Source organism: Phasianus colchicus, chromosome 1 (genome assembly GCF_987193195.1).
Source record: "Phasianus colchicus chromosome 1, bPhaCol1.hap1.1, whole genome shotgun sequence".
Taxonomy (NCBI): Eukaryota; Metazoa; Chordata; class Aves; order Galliformes; family Phasianidae; genus Phasianus; species Phasianus colchicus.
The window spans coordinates 32377034-32400967 of NC_143436.1; the positions used below are offsets into that span (position 1 = coordinate 32377034).

The 23934-nt window shown below is 36.6% G+C and overlaps 1 long non-coding RNA gene across 1 annotated transcript; it reads left to right on the plus strand.

The window, feature by feature from the left end:
• Position 1: 1 nt before the first annotated feature.
• LOC149919480 (uncharacterized) lies at positions 2-8301 on the plus strand. The gene is made up of 3 exons (XR_016463601.1): positions 2-137; positions 801-860; positions 6659-8301. It is a non-coding gene; the product is annotated as an uncharacterized LOC149919480 (long non-coding RNA).
• The last annotated feature ends 15633 nt before the right edge of the window (positions 8302-23934 follow it).

Consider the following 23934-nt stretch of genomic DNA (forward strand, 5'->3'; position numbering starts at 1 on the left):
GTCTCAGTGCACGTTAAAGCAGAGATGGTTCTGCTCTAATTTATTCCACTGGGCTAAGGCCCCTATCATGCTCCTGTCACTCTTTAGCAGCCACTCTGACCCATCATCTCATGGCCTTCTCCTTCTTCATTCTGGGGGTAAGAAAAGGAAATTGAATACATTATAGCTTTGGCACATCCACCTGATGCACTCGGAAGCTCCTGCTTAAGAAATATTCTCCAACAGGGATCTTCAGACAATATGATGTGACTTTATACAGTGCAAAGTGGGGTTAACAGAGCAGAAAATGTGTGTACACATTTTCATCATTGCACAGATATACACATAGACAGAAATTCTCTTTCAGTTGTGTGGTTTACACGCCCAAAACTGAGTCTAAACCTTCATTTTCAGCATAAAAAAAAACTGATGTAGAACAGGAAAAAAATAAGCTCCTTACAATTATCCTTTATTTTATGCTATTTTTTTATATGCTTAAATCATAAGAGCAGCACAGCATAATGCTGGTGATATAGTGCTGAAAAAAAACTGTATCAATATGAATCTACATTGGGAAAGCAATTATTCTCAGATCTTTTAATGTAGGAATGTGAGTCAAACTGACAATTGACAAATGTTCAATAAGAGGTCAAAAAAACAACCATGCAAACAGAATTGTTGGGGCCTTATTTTATCTGTTTTTGATAAGTGAAACAATTGGCCTAAGTCATGTCACCTGAGGCTCTTCACATCTAACTGAAGAGCAGTCACAGAGTTGAAAAAGATTGTAATGACATTTTTTTCCTTTTGTGTCCTTCTAGGAGATCTTGCTGCATATTTTCAAAGGCAAATGTAACATCAAAGGACAGCTTGAAATAAAGGTAAAAACCCTTTTTGTTATACTTAAAAGATTAATCAAGGAGTGAATATGATTGTATAGCATATGCAGTTAGGTCAGCCAATTAATTAGTGAACCTTATCAAGGAGAAGAGAAGACTGTTTTCTAAGCACAGGTTAAACTGACTGCATAAACCACATTAAAACACAAGGATATTCACAACTTGTATCAAGTGATCTGCAGCTGAGTATAGATTGGATTTTTTAGGAATACTTTTTTTTTCTCTAAAGAGCCTTTAGGATATGAATGCCCATGGAGAATTTCCTTAATTTTCATCCATTTTACAAGGTATCCTGGAACCTTTTTCTGAATTTCTGTTTTATGAGGGTGGATAGTGATAGCACAGGGGGAAATGGTTTTTAACTGAGACAGGGGAGGTTTAGGTTAGATATTAGGAAGAAGTTTTTCACACAGAGGGTGGTGACGCACTGGAACAGGTTGCCCAAGGAGGTTGTGGATGCCCCATCCCTGGAGGCATTCAAGGCCAGGCTGGATGTGGCTCTGGGCAGCCTGGTCTGGTGGTTGGCAACCCTGCACATATCAGGGGGGTTGAAATTAGATGATCATCATGTTCCTTTTCAACCCAGGCCATTCTATGATTCTATGATTGTAATTTCACATTTGTCCCATCCATATTAGTACTTACAAGTTCTTATCTCCTCTTTCTCATTCTCCTTTCTTTCCTTCATCTTAGAAAAGTGTTTTCTTTATGTTTTTTTTCCCTAGAGGCATGAGATTGCTTGGAGATAGGTAGCTGAGTATTCCTCTGGTCTTCGATTAGGGTTTACTGTTCATAAGGAATAAATGTTTGGATAGATATACTTTTCAGGGTCAGTGATGCTGAAGAGTGAGAAATTACTCTAGCTTTTACATCAGGGAAGAGGGGAAAGTGGGAGGGAGAACAGCGTCCTAGCCTCCTGGAAAATCATCACTGAAGCAGTTGTCCTTGTCATGTCTCCCTAAATGCCACTTGGTAAGGCAAATATGAACCCCAGTACCTACAAGTACAAAACACAGAATGTGGAATAATGAAAGTGTTGTAGAAGTGGTCTATATAAGTACAAAACTGAGCACAAGCTACCTATTACAACATAAAAGAATATACATATGTAGTCACCATATATATGGGCACTCTTTGCCTTTAATTTCCTGGATTTATATACTCACTCTGAGAATCACAAGGTCATCATTTCAAAATTCACTTTTTGCACATCTTCTCCTCAAAGCCATCAGTGTTTTTTCCTATAATAATATAATTGTTTTGAATATGTTTTTTTCAGACTAAATATATGCAGTACTTTTACTTTCAGGAAACAATGCTGTAAATGCAATGGTAAGATTACAAGCATGATGGATTTCAGGAGAAAAAGAAAAATAGGAGTGCTCTTAAAAGTAAAGCACTCTCCCATCTTTGCCTCAGGGGTTAATAACATGGTTTAACAATAGGGGCTTCAAACTGAGTAGGGAATGCAAAGTAGTGTGAAGGAAGGACTGCAGTTATGCAAACTGAGCAGCATCTAATTGAATTCCTAACAGATGGCAAGTAATTAAATCATTTATTATCACTTCACAATTAGTTAACTCACAGGTATGCCTCAGACAATAAAAGGATTTTATCCAACCTTCTGCTAGGAATTTAAAGTTTTTATCATCTCATCTTCTCTAGATTTGTTGTGCAGTTTAATCAACAAGCTAGTCAATGTTAAATGATCTACTTGGTTATTAAAAAGAAACTTACAAAAACAATCAAGCAAATAAACAAAAAATAAGTATACACAAACTTCTTAAGTGAGTATCCTATTACTACCTGTTTTGAAGATATTATTTATTCATATAGAGGCTTCTACTTTCATTTGGTATTTAAAAATTTATAGGTGATATGACTTAAATATTTGGGGATATTGTATGTAGTACTATAACAAAAATATCTTGGTTTTCAGACAAGAAAATGAGCTGCACTTGGAATAGTGGTAGCCTGTTTTGGCCAGCTGCATCTATTATGATTTTTTACTGTCCTTACTGCTGTACCTAAAGACTCATTTCACAGAGGAATTTGTGCACCGGGCTTCTAAGCTTGGCAACTAGACCCCATTAGGCAACTAAATGTCTGGTGAAATTCATGTCTCTAGGTCTCTAGACTCACCACAGTATGCAGGACAAGCTAGGCATAGTAGGGTGCAAAAGACAGAACAATAAACCTTCAAAAGGTCCCTTCCAACCCTGGCAATTCTGTGATGCTGTGAAAAACAGAGGTAAAGCATAGTGTGCCTTAAAGACACAAGTGTAGCTCCCAGATCCAAAAGGAACCTCCCTCCCAGTTCTGAGGGGATATAAATATTCAGTGTGAATACTGAAACTGTGAAGTTAGTTTTTTGAGGCTCTCCCTCTGTCATCTTCTTAACATTATTTGTTCTAATATGCATACTATTGTGATATGGGAAGTGGTCTATAGTTAGCCGGGTAATGAAGATATGAAAGTTAAAATTCCTTTAGTCAGAGTAGAGAATTAAAATTAACCTTCTAGTTAGAAAATATATGTCCATATATTTTCTAACCTTCCAAGAAAGGGGTATTTGTGGATAAACTCAGAAAAAAATTATTTAGGCATTTGAAATATAATTCGGTAATCTAAGAATCTCAAATTGACGATGCTGGAAAGCCCCTATGATGTTCATCTGGTCCAGCATCCTTGCTTGAGTTAGTTACCCAGGGTCATGTAGAGTTTTGAAGATCTCCAAGGAGGGAGATTTCACAACCTCTCTGGGATGCACTGTGCTGGTGCTAGGTCACCTGCACAGTAGAAAGTGTTTCTTGATATTTGTTTAGAAGGAACCTCCTGTGTTTTGGCTAGGGCCCATTGCCTCTTGTCCTGGAGTCAGCATTCTATGAAATTCAAGCAACTCCAGTGTTAGCTAGTATGTAAGTTTTGGCTGAGTAGACCTGTACTTCAGACTTAAAATCTTTCTGTAAAAATGTTATTTAAACAAACAAACAAACAACAACAACAACAACAACAACAAAGTAGTTTTCTGAAACATCTGCAGATCATAACTATCTCCAAGACTTCTACCATCCTATGTTTATGATATCACCACTTTGTAGGCTCTAATCTCTTAAAGTTATAAATGTCTCTAGGTTAAGATTTGTCATTTACAGGACCAAGAATTTCCACATCAGTTTTTCACCAATAGACGTATTACAGCAGTAATATGAACTCTTTTTGCAGTAAATGACCTCAGTTAAGTCATAGCAATTATATTCACTGTATATATGGAATCTTAGCAGTGATAATAAGAAAGAAAAATAAGGTTAAATTGCTATCAGCTTTAGAACAAGCATGTATGTTCCTCATACCATATTTCAGCCTACTACATGGAAAAATAAGCCAAATTTCATTACTTAACCTTACTGAGATAAAAGTTTAACAGCTTTTAGGGTGGAATTTCAATTCCATTTGAAACCAGAGATTAAACTATTGCAGTCTCCATCTTGGCATATGCAAGTTCAATATTACCAAGTAAGTGCACAAAGTCTCTGAAAAAATTTTAGCATTTTCAGGCTATATCTTAATCAGGATTTTCTGCAAACACATTTTTGTTATTGAATAATTTATATTGTTTTTGAGGCTATTTTTAAGAATATAGTTTTTGACTAGGATAATTATTATATGTATATATTATTATTATATGTGTTCTGCTGCATAAATTGAGAACTGAAACAGATATGAATGAAGCATTTTAGCCTGCAGTGATAGAGATGGAGCTATTGTTCTTGGTATCTGTTGTTAAGGATTGTAGCTGTATGAGAGATGGAAGTTCAGAGAGCAAGGTAAAAGAAACGCATTTTGACACACACTGAAAAAACAGTGATGCAACTTTAAGTACATACAAAAGCTTTAGTATGAAGCAACAATTGAAAGGATATGCTGTAAGAAAGGAAGCTTACTCATACTACGGATTGTCCAGCATATGTCTATGAAGATTTTAGTGCTAGATGCAGATCAACACATTTCAGATCAGTTCTCTCACTGTTATGGCATCTGTTTCAAGAGGTTTCAGAGTAATCACTTTCAAACTTGGCAGTAAATTAATTTCAGTTACAATTTGGAATTCACTGACCTCGTGAAAAATTGCAGATATTGAATAATACAGGAAGACAAACGGGCCTTCCTGAAACTGCCTTTCTAATTCAGCTGATTATAAATGTGCAAATCAATTTGTTCATGTCTCTCTAACCTTCTGCACCAGAGGGCAGGGGTTGAACATTAAAGTGCCTAGAAATATACAGGGACTTAGCAAGCCTTATCATCCGGCCCATGCAATCTGCAGCAAATTCCCAAGACCTTGAAGATGAACCCAATGTAATTCATTTTCCTCCACTGAGTGATAGAGGCAGCCTTATTTTGGTCAATTGTAGCCATCTAGCGTGCTCATGAAGGTAACAAAATCCAAGTCCAAAAACAGGGAGAAGAGAATGGATGAAATTTTACATATAACTGAAGTGTATCCACTAACAAGAATAAGAGAGTAAGACTGCAGCCATTTGAGAAAATATCCTGCTGACCCCAAAATGTCTATCTTTCCAAATAGACACTGTAAAACATGAAAATATGATACTTGTCATTTGTTGCTTTCTTATTACTGGGTTTTAGGGAGAAAGCCTGGAATAAGGCTTGCACCTTCTTATACATCAAATTCGAACCTCAGAGCTAGTATGTTCCCAATTAACAGATTCTAATTAATAACTCATACTTTTGTATCTTTTCAAAGTGTGAGAGGGATGCTCTTTGAACACAATAATTCAGATGAGCTGCTCTTTCTTTTCCAGTTGTGAAGATTTTGCAGAACTTAGCACCTTTACTTTGGGAAGAGCAGTTTAGGAAACAGATCACCACGTCCTTGCTGAAAACCAATACTATTAGTGTGCGTGTCCATGTTAATTCATACTGCAGTTTTGGAGTTTTAAACACTACAACAAGTTCTTCTTCTACCTAAGTACAAAATAGCATATTAACTCATACATTTTTAAAATTATTTCAGTTCATTTTTAAACTTTCTAGACAACAAGTCCTCTGTCATAAATTAATAAAACATAAACGGGCATAGGAAGTCTGCATGTTTGTTTTTAAGAGAATATTAACTTTTTTTTTTTTTTTCCTTTGAAGTAAGAGGTCTAGAATTGCTCAAAATAATTTTTCAGGTGGATCTCGAACCTGGAGATGCTAGAAAGATGAATTCAACTTCTGAATATGAATTTTCGAGACATTTGTATTAAACTTATCCAAGTGGTAAAATAAAAGGTTTTAAGGGGGATAGAATCACAGAATCACAGGAGTGTATATAACATTTCTCTGTACTGTGAACTATAGTCCTAAACCACCAAGGCACTGTTTAAATAACTGTTTTAAATCTTTAAAAAAGTCATACACCCAAAACATTAAAATCATTAATAAATCATTATACTTTTTCCAATATAATGTTAAATTCCTGATCCTATTTAAATTTTTTGTTGCAGATAATTGCAGTTCATAATTTATGCATAGAGAATATAATTTTTTCACCTCATATTAGTCTGTTACTGTGTGTATGATTTTAGTTTAATTCTTCTAATAAGTGCTCTTTTCTTCAGATTATTTAATCTGAATTATTTTTTCTCAAATAGTAAGACTAAAAAAAAAAAAAAAAGTTCTTTTAGTCCATTTGTACTGATCACAATATACAGAGTAATTTTTAAACATTAATTTTCAGTCTGTTCTAATCTTATGGTTTTGTTTGATCATAGCGTTGGACATATTGAGGATCACATCAACACATTGATGAGCAGCTTTTTTCTCTGCTCCCCCAGCGTGCTCAGGCTAAATAACAGCAGTCTGTCATGTTGCCAGTCCCAGAGAGAGTCTGATGTACTGCATCAACACATTGTCCTGTTCCATGAAAAGAATGGGAGAGCAAAACCACATAATTGTATTCATGTTGGAAGACTTCCCAGGGATGAAATACAGATCCTGCACATGGAAAATGTTCTGATCTTGGAAAAGAGCTATCTGCTAACAGAAAGTGATAGTTCACACAGTTTGTCTGTAACAGTAGGATGGCACTTTGTTTATTCAAGGCAAACAAAGAAACTTTCCTGAGAGCAGATGAAGAGAAGAACTTCAAGCAACATGCGAACACATGATCAAAGGTTGAGCAGCAGGTGTTAAAGTGAGATGACGTTAGCTTCATCACTGAAAAAAGATTCGTATGGCTGCTAATTGTACAAAAGTTATATTAATTTTTTAGGGACTGCTGAGAACTTTCACAAGGTTAGAGAAGAAGGAAGGTGAAAAGCAGATCTCCATGACCTACTGGAATGAAATGCTGAATAAGAAAAGACCAGCCTATGGATTCTTGTAGGCTAAAAACAAATTTCTCCTTGATATATCTGGAAGAAAATAGGAAGTGTATTTGTGTTTGGAGTTCTTGCATGAGGTCAGTGACTGAAAGATTTTCTTTCTGATTCAGCTACAGCATTTAAACCATTTCCCTCTGCCTTCAAACTGTACTATTTCTATGTGTGAGGCCACTGGGGTTCAAAAGCTGTGAATGATTAAGCCTGATTACAGTGTTACAAAGTGACAGGTTAACTACAGAGTTCAAATTCCTGAAACAGGACTCCAAAGGCTCAGACCGAGTCTGCACTTGATAAGCATGTTTTCGGGTCCAGGTCTTTCTGGCTTCAGATCTCTTTCTTACTTCCCAAAATAACAGCAAATCTAGAAAAGGTCAAAAGAACGACCGATTTCTTGCCAGGTTTATAATTCAGCCTGTCAGACATTTCAGCTATTAATACAGTGTTTAAAAGTGAAGCTGTAGGACTGTGTGATGTGATCTATTGGCTAAATAGGAGCTGTGACATTTTGGAAAAGCCAAAAGAGGTAATTATGATGCTAAGAGCTTTTAGATTGGAAGCTGGAAGGCAATAATAAAACTGAAGAGAGGATGAATCATTACAGCCTCTATTGTTTACCATTCCACAGATTTTGCTTTTATTGGCAAAGCTTTCATTTTAGGACTTTCTAAAAAGCAGGATCAATTCTCCATTAAATATGATCCATAGAGGAAGTGTAGATGCGCTTCTTGAATTATTATTTTTTTTAATTATGCATTTATACACATAAGAAATTCTATGGGGAAAAAATTTCCTGTTTTATTCCTCTTCTATGCCAGAATAAACAGAACATAAAATTATCTGCAGAATCATATCTCAGTGCTATTTCTGTGATATTTTTACCTCATCCTACTCTAAAAAACAAGAAGTAAAACTTTCTTATTGTACTTGAAAATATTCCCGAATGGGCAGCATATTGTGAATGCAGAGTTACATCATCATTTCATCATTCATCTTCCTAGTAAGTTATCCATTATTTAAAAAAAAAAAAAAAAAAAAAAAAAAAAAAAAAAGATTATTTGGCTAATAAATACCCATATTTCTCTAGCTGGAAGGTAGGACTTTTGTTCTGTCAGTCAATACATCATTGATATCCCTGGGGTTATTCTTTAATTGGAGAAATACTTTTAATACAAGTGAGAATTACACACCAGTTTCTTCAGTAATGAGAAGAATGATTCCTTCAAGTTCCTATCACAGTGACTTAGTTAGAAACTATATAGTCCTATATGTCACAAAGATCTTCACATATATGGTCTCTCTTGCTGTTTATATTTTTTTTACTGATATTGTTTTGTTTTCTCACAGGAAGGTGTCTAGAAATGGCCACACCTTCTCTTTTTTCTTTATTTTTTTCCCAAGACAAGAATGCAGTTTCAATTTCTATGTTTATCTGTTATGTCAATTTATTGAAGAAGTCTAGAAGACTAGTTTCAAGAAACAGTTCAAGGATGTTTTGTAAAAAATATTATTCATTATTTCCTTACTGGTTCTACACTAACGCTTTCTTGTGAATGTAAATAAGCAGGTAGTAAAAAATAAAAGAAAAAAAAACCCTGTAGTTTATCCTAAATTTACGGAAAGTCTGAACTTTTTCTGTTGTGAATTGTATTTGGATAATCATGTATTCAATAACAGCATGGATAGACTGAAATGTTCTGAAATGAACACATCCAGAGATCCTTATTTTATCCAGATATAGCTTCAACTCTAAAGCTGATACTGAGTATTCAGATTCTAATTGTCATAATAACATTTTTTATCAAATTCTTTGGAAGGATCTTAATGCCAGAAGAAACTTAAACACATATCTGTTTTTAAACATGCTTAAAGTTATACTCCAGCTTAGGTGCCTTGTTAATTGGAATCTATAACATAAAACAGAGATGATTTAAAAAAAAAAAAAATCTACTTTTTAAAGCATTTTGATGCAGGGTCCATTTTGAAGGGATGCCAGGGTTTCAGTGCCTTAGTTTGTAAAGGTTATGATTCTATTTATATACATATTTAGCAAATTTTACACCAGCTACATCAAAACAGAAAACCCAGATAACTTGTAGTTTTAAGGAAGGTGAGTGCCAGCAATGAAGTGTCACTCAGCATGACTCTTGAGCAGGTTAACACCTTCCTACCTACCAAATGTGGCAATAATATCTCAAGCATTTGCAGTGGAGCCAGAGACAGACTTTTTCCTGCACAATTTCAGTTTCCAGCGCTGGTGTGTGGAATCCAAGGAGCATTGAAGCTGTTGCAAATACTGCATCTTCCCCAAACCAGATGTTAACTGCTGCCTAATGCAACAGTACTTCTCCTCATCCTTCATATGATCGTTTATCACCTCAGCAATGGCATGACCTACATAGACCATCTGAACCATTAAATACTGGGAAACGTCAAGTAATTTGGCCAGAGTCATTCAAAGAAATGAAGATGTCAGGTTACAGGTACATCCAGTGGATTTTCATACTGATATTACTGTGGTGAAAATCAGCCAAAATGTAATAAATCGAGAGTAAATCAATCTCTTCTTCCCTAAGACTTGATTTAAAATAATGGTACCTTGTCTTAGACGTCAGCAGATCTTTTACACCCTAGAAGAACAGTTCTCTTGCTCAGTTTACATGAATTTATTCCTGTCTATAGCTGAGTACGCAAAGCATGAAGGACTTCCGCAAATTACAAAAGAGTGAAAGTAGTTTCCATGATAGAAAGAAAACAGCACAAAATAATCTGAAACCAACACTCTGGCTTCTAAACTGAGATTGCTTGTGATGTACAATTGTCTTCTTCACAGCAAAGCGCATATGTCAGAGAGGAGTGAGCTACTTGTTAGCCAGAAATACTTTTGAAAATTTGTTCAGAAATGATTATCTTTATCTTCGCTGTGTCTCAATCTTGTCGTGTATGATTGTGTGTCACACATGCTTTTCCATCCTTGTGATAAATCAAAATCAATATACAATTTAATTTTTAAAATAATTTTGTTAATTAATCTCTTATTTACTGTACCTTGTGCTGGCAGGAAGCCAGAAATATGAACAATCTGTGTTGTACATAAAAGCCAAGTCTTTAATCAATAAAACAGAATATTTCCATAGTGTCTCAGTCTGATAAAAATCAGGTATTCAATTATTTTGTCATAAGCTTGGTCTGTTGTAAGCATGATCACAATCTTCCTGAAAAATCACTGTTCATAGTTTGAAAAACTGTAGAATGTTTTTGCCAACTGAATAACAAAAAATCAATGTTAAAATAATAAAATTTTGTTGCATAAATCCACAAAACCAGAACACATCAGAGCTAAGAGGAATGCATTAATCAAAGAATATCTGAATAAAATGTGATCTTACTCTGCCTTTAACAAGACCCTTTGTATGAGTACTGAGGCATATACATTTAGTTATAATCTTCCAGATGAAAGGGGAATTTTCCTTGTAATTATGTTACTAAGTCAGAATAGATATGGAATTGATAATGAAATGACAATGGAAATGACAATGTTGTAAAATGCTATATTCTGTGAAAATTGATCCTTTAATTCTTTTATTAATAGGCACGTTATTTCTGGTAATTCATTCAAAATCAACATCACTTATGGATGCAGATAAAATTGAAGACAACAAACTAGGATTGCCACATGCTATAAGATAAAAAGTCAGATTACCTAAATGATTTATTTAAAAAAATCTCAAAAGAAGTTAATTTGGTTCTCTGTTAAACTATATCTTGAGTTAAATGTATTATGTTTGTCATCAGAAATGTGATCTTTAAGGGATGCGGCTTAAGGTATTAGCATGAAAAACAGAAGAAGTGAGTTCAGAAAGGACTGTTCATCATGGAAGAAAAGGAAGAGGTGGAAAGAAAGACCAAGAAGATCTTTAAAAATACCAACAATTAAATTTTTATTAGTACAATTTCTCCATTGTTCCTACAGATAAATAATTATATCAGAGAACAAACAAATTTTCACCTCTTTTGTTCTGCACTATCAAAAGAAGTAAGGGTTCTTCTGCTTCCTTTCCAACCTACTTTTTGCCATATGCATCTCATGAAATATTCTCTTTTGTCCTGTCATAAGATTAGATGTGATAGGAACAATCCTGAGAGCGGAGGAGAGATGAGGAAATCGCAGTCCAGAGATGTTCTGCACTGTATTTGCATGTTATCAGACAGGATTCCAGTACTTCTCCCATCCCTGAGCCCTGCATCCCTACCTCTCTGGGTGGGGACTGGGGTGGTAAATCCCCTCCCGCTGTGAGTACAGAGCAGGTCCAAGACCGCCTCATGAGACTGAATGTGTACAAGTCTATGGGGCCAGATGGCGTGCATCCCAGGGTTCTGAAGGAGCTGGCTGAGGTGGTTGCCGAGCCCCTCTTCATCATATTTGAGAAGTCGTGGCTGTCAGGTGTGGTCCCGGACGACTGGAGGAAGGGTCACGTCACTCCCATTTACAAGAAAGGGATCAAGGAGGACCCCGAGAACTACAGGCCAGTGAGTCTCACCTCTGTGCCTGGGAAGATCATGGAACAGATCATCCTGGATGACATGGTTGATCACATGAGGAAAGGGCGTGTGATCCGTGACAGCCAGCATGGCTTCACCAGAGGAAGGTCATGCTTGACCAATCTGGTGGCCTTCTATGATGGAGTGACGGCATCGGTGGACAAGGGAAAGGCGACCGATGTCATTTACCTGGACTTGAGCAAGGCCTTTGACATGGTCCCCCACACGTCCTTATTTCCAAACTGAAGGGATGTGGATTTGATGGGTGGACCACTTGATGGATAAGAAACTGGTTGAAAGGCTACAGACAGAGGGTTGTCATCAATGGCTCTATGTCCAGGTGGAGGCCGGTAATGAGTGGTGTCCCCCAGGGGTCTGTCTTGGGACCGGTGCTCTTTAACATCTTTATCAATGACGGAATCGAGTGCACCCTCAGCAAGTTTGCTAACGACACCAAGCTGAGTGGTGCGGTCAACACGGTTGAAGGAAGAGATGCCATTCAGAGGGATCTCAAGAGGCTAGAAAGGTGGGCCTGGGTGAACCTGATGAGGTTCAACACGGCAAAGTGCAGAGTTTTGGACTTGGGCTGAAGGAATCCCAGGCATCCCTACAGACTGGAAGGAGTGGTCCTTGAGAGCAGCCCTGTGGAGAAGGACCTGGGGGTCTTTATGGATGAAAAACTTAATATGAGTCAGCAGTGTGCCCTTGCAGTTCAGAAGGCAAATGGTATCCTGGGCTCCATCAAAAGAGGGCTGGCCAGCAGGGACAGAGAGGTGATTGTTCCCCCCTACTCTGCTCTTGTGAGGCCCCATCTGGAATACTGCGTCCAGGTCTGGAGCCCCCAGTACAAGAAAGACAGGGAGCTGTTGGAGAGGGTCCAGAGGAGGGCCACGAAGATGATCAGGGGACTGGAGCACCTCCCCTATGAGGACAGGCTGAGGGAGCTGGGCTTGTTCAGCCTGGAAAAAAAGAAGGCTGCAGGGTGACCTCATTGCAGCCTTTCAGTACCTAAAGGGAGCCTACAAACAGAAGGGGAATCAACTCTTTGAAAGGGTTGATAACTGCAGGATGAAGGGAAATGGTTTTAAGTTGAGGGAAGGGAGATTTAGGTTGGACGTCAGGGGGAAATTCTTTACGGAGAGAGTGGTGAGGTGCTGGAACAGGCTGCCCAGAGAGGTTGTGGATGCCCCGTCCCTGGAGGTGTTCAAGGCCAGATTGGATGGGGCCCTGGGCAGCCTGGTCTAGCATTAGGTGGGATGGTTGCTGGCCCTGCGTGTGGCAGGGGGGTTGGAGATTCATGATCCTTGAGGTCCCTTCCAACCCTGGCAATTCTGTGATTCTGTGATTCTGTGATTTTGCACAATTTGGAAGGCAGCACAGCACTCACTACAATAACCATATAAGTTATCAGAAGATGGGCTAAAAGATCTTCCTAGCTCCCCCTTAGATTTCGAAGAATTATGTCCCCATGGAAATCCCAGAGGATATTTGTCTTCCTTTAGCAGCCCTTGTTCTTTGCATCAATCCTTTCTGTCTGCAGAATCAGTGGTTCTGAACACACACTAATTAAGATATGGCCATTGGCTCTTTCCATATTGCTATTTTTATATGTAATATATAATTTCATCATCAAAATGGATAGTCAAGAAGCATTCTAATTAAAAATTCCATATTTTATTGTCAGTTTTGAAGAAAATACTATTAACTCCATCTGTTGGATACATTCTAGAGAAAATTAATCTTACAACCTACAGACTACTCTTAAAATATTCAACAAACAGTTCAATCAATAATCTGTGAAAATATATTCAAATCTATGTGAAATGATGTTACCTTGTCTCAGAAATTATGTCTGGATAGAGATACTACGAAGTGCTTAAATTTCAGAACAAACAAAATCCACTCCTCTCTCTGAGACTTTGCAGCCTGGTCCCAAAGTGAAGCACGGGCAGAAATATCAGGTGAAGCCAAGACATCTTCATGTTCATCTGTTTGCTTGCACAGAACTGAAGATTAAACTGCTGCATGCATTTTTTATTCGTACTCTAAATCTTACTAAATAGGACATGGTTTCACAAATCTGATGTGGACACTTAGTTTCAGAACATGTCTGTTTATAAATAAATTACTCATACTGAAAGGCCACATATATTTTACTTTGATTTTCTTTTGGTTTGTCTAAATAATTAATTATGCTTCTCTTTATTACAGTTTTCTCACACGAGCCACTTTATTTCTTCTCAAAATGTTTTCATACAGAAAATAGATTTCACTGCCTTTCTAATTTGATTCCGCAAACACTGCATTATTTCTAAGTCGTTACTTATGTCCATTATTTTGCAGCCTGAAAGTCTTTGTCTGAGCATGTTTTCCATCATTTTTTATTTTATTTTGTGGATTGATTTTGTTTTTGTTGGTTTTTTTTTTTGCATTTTATTTTTTTTAACTCAAAGTATTAGATTCTAAGTACAGTCAGTGTAAAATGATTTGGGACCAAGTTCAGGTGGGAGTGATGGGACACAGCAAAAAGTAAATGAGTAGTCAGGAAAATATTTTCCCACAAACTTGCATATTTATATTCATATATATATAATATATAAAACACTCTTAAAGATATAAACTTACTATTAGCTAAAAATCATCCTCATGAATAAATTAATAGTCTAAATGAACCGCAAATGAAAGTTGTTGTATCAACAGGCTACCAATGTTAGGGCCTGCAGAAAGTTGCTTTGCTTGAAATTTCTAAGGGATGAATGGAAAAAGTGTGACAATAAGAACACAGCTGCTCTCCTAAGAGGCATTATTTAACTTTTTGTCATAATTCCATTGGAGATGTACAAGGACTTAGGAATGTCAAAAACCACCAAAGATCTTTTATTTTCAAGAAAAATACTCTTCAAAGCTTTGGAGGTTACCCAGAAAATGAACTTCTGGGTTCTTTCTTTCTGGGAGAAACAAAAGGAGTTCTTCCATTTAGTTCTGAGCTCATCTGTTTTATCTTTGTCTACACATGATCTCATTTCTGGATGAACTACTAGAATTGTGCTACTTCCATCCTTCTTTCCTTACCACAGATTTCCAAAACAAATTTTAATGATAAAAATGAAACAATTAAAAAACACTTTCCTGGAGTTCATTAAAAAGAGAATGGCCAGAAATTTGAAGGAGGTGTTCCTCCCTCTCTACTGCACTCTGATGAAGCCACATCTGGCATACTGTACAGCTCTGGGCTCTATAGTTCAGGAAAGACAGTGAACGTCTGGAGATGACTGGCACCTCATGAGGAAAAACTGAGACTAGGGGCTATTCAGCCTGAATAAGAGAAGACCAAAGGGGTGCTTATCAATGCTTATAAATATCTTAACTGGAGGAGTGAAGTGGATAGTTCCAGGCTCTTTTTAGTAGTGTCCAGCAATAAGACAAGGGTAAATGGGCACAAAATAGAACACAGGAAGTTCCATCTGAACATGAGGAAGAATATATTTGAGGGTGACAGAGCACTGGAACAAGCTGCCTAGGGAGCTTGTGGAGTCTACTTCTCTGGAGATATTCAAAACTCACCTCCGTGCTTTCCTGTGTAACTTAAATTTAGCAAATCTGCTTTAGAAGTGGGGTTGGAATAGATGATCTCCAGAGGTCCCTTCCAACCCCTACAATCTGAAACAACACTAGTTTCTCTCCTCCTTTAGTGAATGGATAAGTCCAGAATGAGAACAAACTACTTAGCTATACGGAACTACCCTATAACCATATAACTGTATGAGAATGAAGTTATGTTAAACTAAAAAATAGACTACTCTTTGATTATCATCACAGTCACAGAATGGTTGTGGTTGGCAGCAACCTCTTGGTTGATCTGGCCCAACTCTTCCTCCCTCAGTGACACTCAGAGCAGGGTGGACAGGACTATGTCCAGACAGCTTTTCGAGATTTCCAAGGAGGAGACTACAAAACTTCTTTGGGCAACATCAGTCCCTCTCAGCTTTAAAAATATTTCCTAACAACCAAATGGAGCCTCCCATGTTCCACTTGGTGCCTATTATCTCTTGACCTGTTACTGGGCACCACTGAAAAGAACTTGACTACATCTGAAGGCCATATCAGGTCCAGGCCAGAAGCTGTTCTGAGGCCTCCTCCTTATCCATCCTCCGTCACAGACAGACTTGGCACTGATGTTCAGCAGAGAGATGGAAGCTCAAAACGAAGGTGGACATAGGCCACAGCCACACATTATTTTGAACTAGTATGCTAGTGTCTTGAGCCCTTGAATCTCCTTGTAGGATACTGCTCATTCTAACATGGAAATAGGCTTTGGTACACATACAGAGTTCAATTCATGTTGTTGAGAAACTTTGACCAGGTCCTTCTAGCAAGTGTTCCTATTCCCAGCTAATATCCATTCTGATGTAATTTTTTTTTTTTTTTCTTCTGTTCCACTGAGAAATATTCAGTTTCCCGTGCCTGAATACATTTCTCTTGGCCAAAGGAAATAAGTATCTGATCACAACTCTTGCCCTTCTTGGTCTTCTAGCTTTCTTCTGTGCAGATTTCTCCTTAGAAAATTTATAGACAAATATCTAATTTCAAAAAACGGTTCCAAATATTTATCCACATAATTCATTCCATGGCTTCTCTCTACTTTCATTGTGAATATATATCTGTTTTCTTCTCACAAGTCAAGGGAAGAATCTCATGGTATCAAGAACAGGATTTAAACCTGATATGGCTAGTTGTACAGCATAGTATTCCAGAGTTTTCCTTTTATCTTTTCTTTCTCTATTATATTTTTGTCAATTCTTAGATGACCTATGTATGATGATATTGTTAGAAAAGAAATGCTGGGAAATTGTAAATATTACTTCTCTGCATTTCACTGAAGATGGAAACAGATATCCTGTTACTAGAAAACTGATGCATCCAGGCCTGGAAAGATGTGGAACACATCCAGAGGAGGGCCATGAAGACGATCAGAGGACTGGAGCACCACTACCATGAAGGAAAGCTGAGGGAGCTGAGCTGGGTTCAATCTGGAGGAGAAGACTCTTGGAAAACCTGGTAGTGGAATTATAATTCTTAAAAGGAACTTATAAGAAGGAAGGAAATCAAGTTACTACATGGGTAGGTAGTGATAGAATAAGGAGGAATAGTTTTAAACTAAAAGAGGAGAGATGAAGATTATATGTCAGTGGAAAATGTTCACTGAGAAGGTGGTGAGGCACTGAAACAGGCTGCCCAGAGAAATTGTGGATGCCCCATCCCTGGAGGTGTTCAAAGCCGGGTTGGATGGGGACCTGGGCAACCTGATCTAGTGCTTGATCTAGTAGTTAGCAGATAGGAACCAGATAATCTTTGAGGTCCCTTCCAACACAAGACATTCTATGATTCTGTGATGAGCTGTTGAATTTTTAATAATATACTTTAATCCTTTGATATTTCTTCTTTTTCTTTATTTTGCAATGTAACAGCTGCAGTTTTGGTGGGAATGTGTTTGAAAAGAATACCTATAAAATATTAGAGTGAAAATAAGAAAACTTTCCAAACACTTCTAAGGGGTTCTGTTCTCTTGGATAACACTCACTGCCAATTTATGCTGCATCATTTGTGCGAATCTCTGTAAACATTCCAATGCCAAAAGAAGGCAACATTTATGTCTTTTCAAAGGAAACTGTTGTTTGGATGCTCTATACCAACTGCCTTCACATTCATCCAATACAAAAATCACACATACTCAGTGATTAAAAGAGGTGATCATCAGGAAAGTCAATTACATTACTAGTAGTGAACACTTAATGGCGTGAAAGTCTAATATTTAAAAAAAATGTTATTACCCTAATCTGCTCTGTAAAATGATCCATAGTACAGAGTCAAATAAGTATGTTGAAACACACATTCAGATGAATTTAATTACAGTTCCTAGCACACACAGTCTCAAATTCAAGGAGAAACTCCCCCAGAATATCATAATTTAGGGTCATAATGCAATTTTACTCTTTTTACAACATCTACCTGATAGTTCATTAATTCTGTCTCTGAATGTGGGAAATCATTACTACACCCATGAGCAACACACAAACTTCTTCACAGAACACTTACTTCCTTGTAATATTCTTCAAATCTCATGTTTTATAGGTGGTTCTTTGCTTTCAAGTTAATGGCAAGTTACATAACTCAGGGCTGAACTAAAATATCAAAATCACACCACCTTCATCCTAAGTAGTTCTGAATAGTGCAATATTTTGAGAGAAATCTGATGATGAAAGTTGCTCTTTATGTTAATTTATGTCTTCCTGGCTACGTATATCTCTCTAGCAGCATAATGCAGCTTGATTACATCCCTCACTGAAATTGGAGGTTATGGAGACTTAAGGTTTATTAATGTTATGGAATCATGTCCCTAAAGAACTTAAACTATGTAAAGACCAAGGCCAGGAATCTGATGTATCTGATGTAGTCATTATTTCCACAGGTGTTTATCTGATTCCCTGATCACAGGGGCCTGTAACATAAAAGACAAGATATTACATAATACCAGACAACAAAAAAAAATATATGATTTTTCAAAAATTGCTAAATGGCAAATATACTGTCCGATTGTTCTCAGTGTGAGCAAGGTGACACTGTTACTGTAGACATGGTGCTATCAAATTCATTTCACTCAACATGAGGTAAAAAATTATCTAGATAGCTATCAAAAAAGAAATGGCTTTGTTACTTCAATGTTGCTACTACTCTGACTCTTATGCCTTATGTTTTATGTCTTATGCCCTGAGCTGATTAAAGGACTCTTGATGTTGAGGGCCAAAGTGCTTTAGTCCAAAGGATCACTTCAAAGTGCTTGGAACAATGAATATACAGGCCCACTTGCACAGGACCAGTCTACCAATTTAGACCAATGGTGTGTAATGTTCACAGGCAGATATTTACTGGGAACATGCTGTGGGGCCCAGTCTTACTAACTGTGCTGCATGTAGCTGCTGAGGCGAACCAGAAGTGCCAGACACAGTCTACATCAGCTTAGCATGGTTAAGTCAGGGCTTGATCATCATAGCAGTTTGGAAAGTCAAATTCAGCATATGATCATTGCAGCTCATAAGCATCAGACTCATAGTAATTTAGGTTAGAAGGAACTTCTGGAGGTCATTTGGTCTAGCCCCCTGCTCAAAACTTCCACTTTCCTTTCAAGTTTCTAAGTTAGATGCAAATTCAAAGGTATTCTGAGTTTCATGGGCTAGTGATGTGAAAATAAGGAAGTGTGAGAGTATGCTGGAAGAGAATTCTCAATCAATTCAGTTGCCTAAACATTAAATGTCCAGAGGCATGTAGAAGATCAAGGTTAAATTGTTGGCCTAAATATTAGTAGTTAACCAGTTGAAGGTCTCTGAGAAAAACATCTGAGAGAAAAAACAAAAACAAAAACAAAAACAAAAACAAAAAACCCACAAAGATATGAAAGATGGCAATTCAGGAAGAGGGAAGATTAGCCTGGATGCTATGGAGATTATCACTTTGCCACGCAGCTGACATGTGTCTGATGCCTGATCAGCAGAGTCATCAGAAGTCTATCTTATAAGTGTTAAGAACATATGAGTTAAACCTAGAACTACAGTCCAACTCTTTGCTGGCTCTACTAGCCAATAAAGGTCATTGTTAGGCATTCATAAATTGTGTACATCTTTGCAGCATAAAATACCTAAAGGTTTGTAAGCGTGGCTCCAGAAAGGTTTTCTTTGGCTATAGCATTTGCTGTCTGCATAAGATTGTCTTCCAAACCTGGGAAGTCTCAAAGGGTACAAAACGCCTTTTAGTAGGAAAATAAATCAAGACATTATTCTTTCTTGTTAACAGAGAGATTTATGTTATTTTGTAGCGGAGTGGACGTGAAAGAAAACTTTTGCCATGAATCTGTATTATACAAATTCTATTATACAAAGTCTTTAACCATGGCCTTGCATCTTTACCGGACAGAAATCTCTCTTTTCCTTAGGATTAACTTGATAAGTGTGTTACACTGAAAAATTAGCATGCTGTGCAAGTCTTGGGATATATGGGCCTGGATGGGTGCAAACGTGCCATCCTATTTTAAACTGATCAGAGATGTGCAGTTTGACCCAGGAGCTATATGATTACAGTGTCATATCTCAATGTCAACCCAATAGATTCTCCAGAGTGAGGAGGAACCTTCTTCTCTTTATGTCTCTCTCTGTAGACATATCCTGTAGACATACATTGTATGTATGCTGTAAAATATAGACACCAAAGATAGTGTTTTTTCTTCTGTGTATGTTCTCAGAGCCTGACAATTACTTCTAAAGTAAAGCAGGAGCTTATGAATAATATGATGAATTTTTCTGCTTGTCTGTGTCAACAATTGTTAATGTCAGTTTTGTTCATTGTGTTTCATATGTACCTATGCAGAACTGCTGTAACACAGTTTATTTGAAGCCAGAGGGATTCCCCGTGGAGAAATCTCTCAAGTGTCACTATTAGATAAACAGTTCAATGCAAGACACTAGCTATGCAGTTATTAGGTAGTATTTTTGTCTTCATGGACATCTACAAATACAATATAAAAGGAAAAAACTCACCATCCTCTATGCCATTGAAAGACTAGAAATAAATAAGTCCATAAAAGACTTTCTGAATGTCACTTCAGCTTTTCGCATTCCAGTGTTTCATATACTGAGAAGAAAAACAAAAGAAAAAGAACAAGTAATCAAAATTTAAGAATTTGTGATGTTTATATTTTATTATGCTTTATATTCAATAATAAAATATTTTGAATGATTTTTTTTCTAAAATTCCACTACAAGCAATTATTTTCTTTGACAACAATAACACTTGAAAATCCATAACAGAAAATAATAATAAAAAAGTATCAACCTTTGTCAGCAGAACAAACCCCAAAGGCGAGATGATGAACAGGTTCTGAAAACATTTTACATCTCATGATTTTATACAATATGATTTACAGAAGAGAATCTGAAGTGCTTTGCTTAGTATCTTTTTCTTATAACTACTGTATGTCATTGACAACTGACAGAGATATCAGATGTTTGTGACAGTATAATTTCCACTACAGACATTAGTTTGAATTACTGGAAAAAAAAGCTTTCTGAAGTACTATTTTCTTTTATTGTAATTCACTTGCTGTGAAATGAATCACCTTATTGATAAAGGTAGTAATCTAACTATGAACATGAAGATTCTCCTTTGAGTGTGACTGGATGCAATCTTCTGTTATTAAACCTGTTAATAAATAAACACAGTGGGTTATGTTAAACTAACATGTAGGTCCTTGACTTAAGGGGAAAGAGAAGCAGAAGAGAGGGGAAAGAGAAGGGAAAGGGAAAGGGAAGGGATGGGACCTGGGCAGTCCTTCTCTCATCTGATATAATTTCTCACTAACTAAATCTCATAAGAATTGATGACTGATTAGCCTTATATATGCTAGGACTAGCAGAGTGGACTATAGGATGAATGTCTACATGAATACTGATTTTATTTCTCCTTTTTGCATATTCTCCAGTTTCATTCTCATTTGGTTTGGCTTTAGTTATCTGATCTGAAGAATCAGATCTGGGAACAGCCATGCAAACATGAGTTTCACTGGTTAAACTTCCATCTGAATGCGTATGAATAGCATCTGTAGTCAAGCACACAAAGCACTCAAACTAAGTAGCAGCAATATTTTGAAAAGTATTCTTATCTTTTCTATGAAGAATTACTCTTTGATTCCCAAAGTGGATTCAGAATATTGCTGCTGGTCTACAGAGATCTAAGGTAATGTCTGCACCAATTTTTGATGCAATACTGAATCAGATTTTAGAAGGAAAGGCACTCAGGAAAAACTAAGGATGATGATATAAAGTAATCAGATAATGACAGAGAGTAGTTTGACTGGACCAACATTTCAGGAACTTGTGATACAAGTTCTTGGCTTTGTGGGTTTGTGTGGTTTTTTGTTTGTTTGTTTGTTTTTCTTTCTAGTTTGTTTTGGTTTTGTTGTGTATATTGTTAAGATTATGAATTATTTATTATTATTTTTAAGATTATGAAAAGATATTATGTGAGAACCCGTTTTAAATTTGAACTGAAATCCTGTAATTTTTATCTTAACTTGAATTTCAACTTTTTCTACTCCAACCACACTGAGGTAAGTATACATTAAAAAAATATCCTCAAAGTCCATCCATGTCTTTAACTTGAGTCTCCCTTGTTATTACCTCTCAGAAAATATATTACCACTGTATTTCTTAGGGAGAATACTGATCCTCTCCTTATAGTGACCAAGATTGTCCTAGAGTGATGGGTCCTGTCCTTAATATCCTACTGGTTAAAGCAGTGGCAAACCCTACCCCTGAACCTCCCATTACCCTGTTCCATGAGCTGCAGAAGACTACTCAGATGGTATAAATACAGACTTCTGCCTCCTGTTCACCTCTTTTCAATTTCCTCAGAAGGGGACATCTGCAAAGGACAGCTTTAGTGATCTCTGAATGATGTTAGCAGCAGAAATGAAATATTTTGTGTTAAGTCAGAGTGTGCATGCACAGCAACTAGAAATTCTTTATTGTTAACTGGAAAACTGACCTGTCTTTTACCCTACAGTACAATAACTTGTGTCCACCTGATATTTCTTCTGATAAAGAACAAAAAAATTATCATTTGAACCTTGACACTTCATGAGGGCTCCCAGTAGCTACATCTCATCAGGAGACATGACATATTATGACACACTGACAGAAATGTCCAGCAAAACACAGTTTTTGCAGAACTTGGACTCTGATCAAACAACTAGCACTTTTTATTTTTTCCTTCTTCTTGAGTTGTACCTGCAGAGCTGATAAATGTATAAGTCTGTCTGAACATCTCATCTGGAGAGTAATCCAGACACACACAGCACTGTATGGGATGGATGTCTAATCCGAGTTGGGGTTGAAATAAAATGCTCACAACTTACATCAATTGTGTACTCCATAACAATTGCATGGTCTAGCTATTAGACATTTTCTAGGTACTCCTCAGTCCTGTAAGCCTGCAGATCTCTCCAAATAACTTCAAGCCTTTCTAATGTTAACTTATCTTTCAAAGTCAGTACTCCTGTATTTCGTATAAATAGCATCCTTTTCTTCAGTTTTAAAAACAGTTTTTGTTTTTTTGTTTCTTTTTTTTTCAGTATCAATACTGCCCATGCAGTTGCCTATTATTTTGTTAGTAGTAAGATGAGTGTTAGTCAAATGAGAAATCAGAACAATACATTGTTCAGAGCAAATGTCACATTTGTTGTGATTGTTTGCCAATCACAACATAGTTTGCTGGTAATATATGATTTCAAGTTTACAGTTTTCTCAAAATGTTTGCAATTTAGACAAGATGCAAACCCTGTCAAAATAAGATGTTCTTACTAATCAGAAATATCAGCAAAGTTGTCACTTTCCAAGATAAAGTGGCATAAAGTGACCATGCAGCACAGCTGGTAAATGAGTTTAAAATATTTCTGTAAATAACAAAAGAAATCTGAAGTTTCTTCAGGAGCCACTAGGAGTGAAATTTTTCAAAACACTATTAATATCTGGAATGTTATCTAAGGCAATAATTTTTAAGAGTTACAGCCTTCTCAGAATAATTCTTTGAAAATAAATGGAGAAAAAAGCTATAAAGATAGCAGGTGACCCACTTGGTAGATTAATGAGCTTCAGAGATCAGAATTTCAGTTCAGTTTGTATGTCCACATAAGACTTGGGATTTAATTGCTGAATTCCATTCAAATATATATATATAGGTGTGATATACATATATATATATATATATATATATATATATATATAATGGGGCCAGAAAAAGAGCATGGAAAATTTGACAGCAAAAGTTTTCACCTTTCTGCTTTTATTAAAACAATAACTTCTCCCAAAGAGTTTTGCTTTTTGCTTTTAATGATAAGTGAAAAAAAGACTAGGAATTGCAAGCATATTTGATTCTGAAAACATAATAAAGCATAATAAACTCTGTAGTCTCTTCAAGTTTGGAGTTTTGAATCATCCACTTCTTTATCTGGTTGGTGAGCTTATATCTTTATTAATGGGAACTGCATATAGTGTGTTCCTGGTGTGATCTCAGAAGGA